The sequence below is a fragment of the Cucurbita pepo genome, chromosome 8 (genome assembly GCF_057944985.1).
Source record: "Cucurbita pepo subsp. pepo isolate OVF chromosome 8, ASM5794498v1, whole genome shotgun sequence".
In the NCBI taxonomy this organism is placed as follows: domain Eukaryota; kingdom Viridiplantae; phylum Streptophyta; class Magnoliopsida; order Cucurbitales; family Cucurbitaceae; genus Cucurbita; species Cucurbita pepo.
Genome location: NC_141805.1, coordinates 8,590,754 through 8,597,947, shown reverse-complemented (window position 1 = coordinate 8,597,947; position 7,194 = coordinate 8,590,754). Strand labels below are relative to the sequence as shown.

The 7,194-nt window shown below is 29.0% G+C and overlaps 3 non-coding genes across 3 annotated transcripts; all 3 read left to right on the top strand.

Annotated features, from left to right (window-relative positions):
• Window positions 1-4,183: 4,183 nt before the first annotated feature.
• TRNAE-CUC (transfer RNA glutamic acid (anticodon CUC)) lies at window positions 4,184-4,256 on the top strand. Its single transcript has one exon. It is a non-coding gene; the product is annotated as a tRNA-Glu (tRNA).
• Window positions 4,257-4,332: 76 nt separating this feature from the next.
• Window positions 4,333-4,405, top strand: TRNAE-CUC (transfer RNA glutamic acid (anticodon CUC)). Its single transcript has one exon. It is a non-coding gene; the product is annotated as a tRNA-Glu (tRNA).
• A 2,582-nt stretch (window positions 4,406-6,987) lies between these two features.
• On the top strand, window positions 6,988-7,060 carry TRNAE-CUC (transfer RNA glutamic acid (anticodon CUC)). The gene has a single exon. It is a non-coding gene; the product is annotated as a tRNA-Glu (tRNA).
• The last annotated feature ends 134 nt before the right edge of the window (window positions 7,061-7,194 follow it).

Genomic DNA, 7,194 nt, shown 5'->3' with positions numbered 1-7,194 from the left:
GGTTCTGCTCATGAACTCAAAACCGAACCGATTCAATTCTAGTTCAGAAAAATGAATCCAACCCTACCCGAAATGCTAATCCAATCCAACCTAACCCTTATAGTTTGGGTTGGGTTGGTCCGAGTTGTCGGGTTGAATGTACACCTCTAGTTTGTAACTTATTAAATACCCATGATAATATTTTTTATTATATGATAAAATTATTAATGCATTTATCTATTTTGAATATGGATGAAATTAAAGTATTAAATGTTAATATAACATGAAAAATGATTTTTTTTTTTTTTTTTTCAAAATGATTATGATTTAGAAAGAGAAATTAAATTACTCTTTGTATAAAGTTGGATTCTCAAATTGGTCCACCAATTAATTTTATTTCTTGATTTAAGTAAACACCTTTAATAAAAATCAATTTTGTTATTATCATTAAGTTGAATGGGAAAAAGTTTATCGAATAATCTTTTAAATGTCACACAATGATTATATTATTTATTTAGGATTCTATAATGTTCCTATTTCATGTTTTCTTTGTTATTGTTTCCCGTTTTTAACAATCATATTGTTAGGAGTGTTCAAATCTAAGAATTCGACCAACTTAGATTATACATGCAACGTCTCATGTCAAATATTCGAATCAAGACTTAAAATTTAGATTCGGTATTTGATGGTCCCAACATTCATCTGCGACATGGTCACGATACGTACCTACTCCTCACTTATTAAGAATGAAACTATTCCGACAGACCAATATGAGTCATTCTAGCATGTTTTGTATTCACTCACATGCATCTCAGGAAAATTCTTAGGAATTGTTCACACTTCTACTTTGCTATTTCTATGACTGAGCCACCGAAAATGAAGGAGAACCATGATAGTCATTCTATTCTCAGGTTCACTCTCATTCTAATATGATCTCGATTCATTCATGTACCTTATCTTTATTCAGGTGTCACGTACTCAAACCATAAAAATTGGGTTGGGTAATTTTTTTCTTCGATTTGAGTTGGATTAATTTTCTTGAAAGCCGAAAGTTTGGGTCAGGTAGAGTTTTTAAATAATTAAAAAAAAAAATTTGACGACCCAACTCAATTCAGTTTGAAGTATAGGGTAACTCTATTTCACGACCCAATTCAATCCAATTTGAGTTATCTAAAAATTTCTCCAACTCAATACAATCGGGTAGGGTTTGGTAAATATTCAATTTCTATTTTTTTTTTTTCAATTTTGAGGCATGTAAAATATTTCTCTCTCCCATTTCCACGTCATAGCTATTCTCTCTCCTCTTTTTTCCAACCCATATTTCTATTTCTAATCTTTTTTTTTTTCTCTCTTTTTTCTCCCTCCATTTTCTTTTTTGCTTTTTTCACTAACAAACTCTTAATTATTATTTTCTTCTCTCATTTTTTTAGGTTTCATTTATTTTTATTAAAAAGAAATAAGATATTTGAGGTTTAACATAAATTTTCAATGATATTTTCAGGGTTTTATTTATGGGTGTACATTCAACCCGATAATTCGGACCAATCAAACCCGAACTACAAGGGTTGGGTTGGGTTGGATTAACATTTCGGGTAGGTTTGGGTTCATTTTTCTGAACCCGAACTGAATCGGTTCGGTTTTGGGTTCATGGGCAAAACCTTCAGGTTGACCCAAACCAAATTAAAATATATAAAATATTTTAATAATTTTTTTTAGTGGGTTTGTCAGGGTGGTACTGAGTCCAGAGCATTCATGCCCGAGTTTGACGCCAGCCAAATACATATGTCTGTTTTTATTTTCAATTTCTATATTATTTTATTATTTTTAATTAAACCCTTTAGAAAAACTAACATATAACTAGTTTTATTAATATATTTTATACCTATAATACAAATATTTATTAATTATGATTTAAAGACAATATTTATGATAGATATAGATTTATATCTATGTTTAAGTTATTAAACATTTTAGAATAACTATGATTTATATTTATATTTAAGATATTAAACACTTTAGAATAAAATAATATATAACTTATGTTTAAATTATTTAGATCAAATATGTACCTATAATTTAAAAATATATTCTAAATTATAATATATTTATTATCCATTTATTGTAACATTACGTCACAATTTATATACATTTTTTTCTAATAGTTTGAAGTAATAAGTATATTTCAATTAAAATATTTTTATATATTTTTTATTTTTGTTATATACAATATTCTTAAACTAATCATTTTTATTGTTTATTTAATTTTATGATCTATCCTTATATTTTTGTTATTTTAACCAATTCTAAAAAAATGTCTGTATTTAATTGTCTTTAATTTTATGACAATGTTGAATTATGTTAATATGTTACAATTTTCGCTCGTTATCTTTTATTGAATTTATTATTATTATTATTATTATTATTATTTGTCAATAATTACAAATTAATTTGTGTTTGTGAACTTTTGAATAATTATAAATTGTGTGTAAATAAAATTTAAAAAAAAAAATGACAACCCAACCCGAACCCAACCCGAAAATAGAGGGTTGGGTTAGGTTGGGTTGTGAAAAGTTTCGGGTTGGGTTGGGTTACCAATCCAACCAACACGAACTTTTGGATTGGGTCAAAAAAATCTCCCAACCCGACCCAACCCGGACCATGTACACCCCTCATTTTATTGGTATGTTTTTCAAAGAAATAAGCTCGCCAACACTTGAAAAACGACCACCATCGTTGTCGATCGACCATCGAAGGAAAAGAGAATACAAATGTCGGTGAAAACGATGCAACGAAAAATGAGATGATTCAACCAACCTGCTCAATATTTAACCCGAATATGCCCGAGACAAGGTCCATCAAATATTTGACTCAATTCGACCTAACCTCCTAAAGTCCAGCCCGTTTGCATGCGTGCATAGGCCCAAGCTTGTTCACGCGTGCACAACTTCAACAAAGCTTGTAGCATCCAACTCAATTTGTATACGCCCTTAACTTTGGAGTGTCTTTTTCTCGTTGAAGACATGTCTAATTTTGTAAACACTTTTTACTCCTAATGTCGAAATTATGTTTTTGATATTTTAATGTGTTATTTTCTCCGCATCCCAAAATCAAATATTTGAATGATATAATTTCTTATATTCTTAGATAATTTTTAAAAGACATCATAAATTTTTCATCATGCATGAAATAGTTGCTTAAAATTAAGTTCCTAAGTCGGTTAGTTACAAATTAGTCTAACTGCATTAACTTATATAGACCGACATAATTTATAATCGGGTGTAGTCGAACTAAAAAAACCTTTTATACAAGAACTATTAGATTCATGCATTAATTAGACCGAATATGTGTTAAACACTATATCGTTGTAACCCATCATCGTAAATGTACGAAGGCAATGGGTTCAATGCCAATTTACAATTATCATTGCAAACCATCGCCGTATAGTTAGGATGACATTAAGTTTAATGTAGGTTTTTAGTGTTTTTGTACATATATGATGACAGTTTTGATCTCGATTTTGAATTGTCATCATTGAGCAACCATCATTGTCTTGATTATAGATCATCAGAAATTTTGTGTTGTTGTGCATAATTGACGGGACTACATAGTAAGCATAAAAATAAGTTAATCGGAGTAAAATCGAGTCATGAAGCCATCTATCTCTAAAAGCGAGATAAGATATTCAATAATATTGAAACTGTGACCACTAAGTAAAAAAAGGACACATAATGAGTCGAATGGAAGTGATCTTAAATAAATAAATTATAATTAAGAAAAAATAAAAATATTATAATTACTACCTATGCCAAGATACACCTTTCTTTTACAACTCAATATTAAGAATCCAGAAGTTTCGAGTAATTTTATGTTGGGTGAGCTTCTAAGAATTTTTTCGATAAATATGTGACTATGAACAAAACATGTTAAAATGACTCATATTAGTTTGTGGAAATAGTTTTCATCGTGACACACGTGAATGTCAGAATCATCTGGTGTTGAATCCTAATTCCATATTTTGATTCCAATCCAAGACATGAGCCATTATAGAAATGAACCAATAACCTAAGTAATAAATCAAGTTTTAGTGTAATAACATTTATATATATATATAATAATTATTATTATTTTTTTGTCTTTCATCCACAATATTTTTGAATTATTAGAAAACAATTAATATATAGTTTACACTGTTCTTTCTCAAAAATCCGTTGTAGTCTAGTTGGTTAGGATATTTGGCTCTCACCCAAAAGACCCGGGTTCAAATCCCGGCAACGGAAATATTTTCGTTTTCTTTTTGTTTTTAACAAATATTGTTTCTTCTTAATATGTTTGGGTTCACTTGATATTCAAAGATCCGTTGTAGTCTAGTTGGTCAGGATATTCGGCTCTCACCCGAAAGACCCGGGTTCAAGTCCCGGCAACGGAAATGTTTTTTTTTTTGTGTTAAAAATGTAAAAGGATCGATAAAAAAGTAAATAAGTAGAAGAAGAAATAATACACAATAATAATAATAAGATAACATAAAAAAAAAATAAATTAAATAAAAAACAATAGATCTTAGAATACTCGTTTGAAATTCAACAACATACATGCAATCGTTCAACGATTCTTGAACGATTCATACATGCAATCCAAACTGCGATTCTAAACATACATGCAATCCAAACTGAACACATACATGCAATCCAAACTGCGATTCTAAACATACATGCAATCCAAACTGAACACATACATGCAATCCAAACTGAAGATTCTAAACATACATGCAATCCAAACTGAACACATACATGCAATCCAAACTGAAGATTCTAAACATACATGCAATCCAAACTGAACACATACATGCAATCCAAACTGAAGATTCTAAACATACATGCAATCCAAACTGAACACATACATGCAATCCAAACTGAACACATACATGCAATCCAAACTGAAGATTCTAAACATACATGCAATCCAAACTATATATAATTGCCAAGAAATTTAGTCAATGGCTAAAAAAACCAAAAAAATGATCTTTTTACTGCATTTTTAAGTCTCGTCTACAAAGACAACATATATAGATTTATATACTCTTGAAATTAAAACTCTTAAGATTTCGTAAAGCTTCCCAAGAGTTATAGCTTTCATATTTTATAGCTGAAATGAGTCACTAAATGTAACCTTAAAGTAAATAATACATGCAATCCAAACTGAACACATACATGCAATCCAAACTGAAGATTCTAAACATACATGCAATCCAAACTGAACACATACATGCAATCCAAACTGAACACATACATGCAATCCAAACTGAAGATTCTAAACATACATGCAATCCAAACTATATATAATTGCCAAGAAATTTAGTCAATGGCTAAAAAAACCAAAAAAATGATCTTTTTACTGCATTTTTAAGTCTCGTCTACAAAGACAACATATATAGATTTATATACTCTTGAAATTAAAACTCTTAAGATTTCGTAAAGCTTCCCAAGAGTTATAGCTTTCATATTTTATAGCTGAAATGAGTCACTAAATGTAACCTTAAAGTAAATAAGAAATACCATAACACTAAATTTATAACTCAAAATTTGTAGTTATCTAATAATAAGTGAAGTTCGGTTATTTTTTAATCTGACGTGAATTGTAACATATTGTGTTAATTTGAACAACATTTTCTTCACATTTTCCTTGAAATTTATATTGGTGTCATACCTCAAGGTCCAATTAAAAGGTTGAAAGCCAAAAAACTACAACGAATTTTAATCATTTATATTCAAGCTATGTGAGATCGTCAAACGAAGTTGATGTTAGGGTCTTAATGTACATGTTATGCAGTTTCATTTTCTTCACATTTTCCTTGAAATTTATATTGGTGTCATACCTCAAGGTCCAATTAAAAGGTTGAAAGCCAAAAAACTACAACGAATTTTAATCATTTATATTCAAGCTATGTGAGATCGTCAAACGAAGTTGATGTTAGGGTCTTAATGTACATGTTATGCAGTTTCATTTTCTTCACATTTTCCTTGAAATTTATATTGGTGTCATACCTCAAGGTCCAATTAAAAGGTTGAAAGCCAAAAAACTACAACGAATTTTAATCATTTATATTCAAGCTATGTGAGATCGTCAAACGAAGTTGATGTTAGGGTCTTAATGTACATGTTATGCAGTTTCATTTTCTTCACATTTTCCTTGAAATTTATATTGGTGTCATACCTCAAGGTCCAATTAAAAGGTTGAAAGCCAAAAAACTACAACGAATTTTAATCATTTATATTCAAGCTATGTGAGATCGTCAAACGAAGTTGATGTTAGGGTCTTAATGTACATGTTATGCAAAACTGCGCTTCAAAATTAAAATGCATTAAACACATTTAAATACCTCATAGTTGGATTGATAGAACTTAAGTAAGTTATTAGACAGCACATTTCTTTTATTGCATTATTTTTTTATTATAATTTTAATATTTGTTTATCTAATTTTAATTTGAGAGTTAAATATGTTTTATTTTAACTCACATAGGTTTAACTTACCATATGGAGGTTACACGTGCATTCAACTCACTGGCAACATAGCAAACATAAAAAAGAGTTAATAGAGTAGGACTCGGAGTCGATAACTCATCCACCTCTAGATAATATATGAGTTAAATTCAAATCTATAATATATAGCAAGATAATATTTTCAATAATATTGAACTTGTGACGCTAAAATAAAAGAGTGTACATGAACGAATCAAAAGAGGGTGATTCTAACGATACAAAATTATGATCGGTAAAAGTTTAAAAGAATTAATAGTTACTACTTATATTAATAAGATGCGTTTTTATCTTAAAGTAATTTAAAAGAGGGTATATTATTAAAATAATTATTAATGTGCAATCCTAAGATAACTCGTTAGATAAAATGCTAATTATTAGATCACGACCCAATAATTATTAAACTTAAAACAAATCAAATGATAATGTACTCTAAGATAATAACTTATATAAGCACTGTTTGTCATCCAAGAATCCGTTGTAGTCTAGTTGGTCAGGATATTCGGCTCTCACCCGAAAGACCCGGGTTCAAGTCCCGGCAACGGAAATAATTTTGTTTTGTTTTTTTTTTTTTAACAAATCTCATTTTTTTTTATTAAGATAATTGGTTTTATTTGAATTTCACAAATCCGTTGTATTTTTTTAATTTTATTTATTTATTTATTTATTTTTTTTGTAACA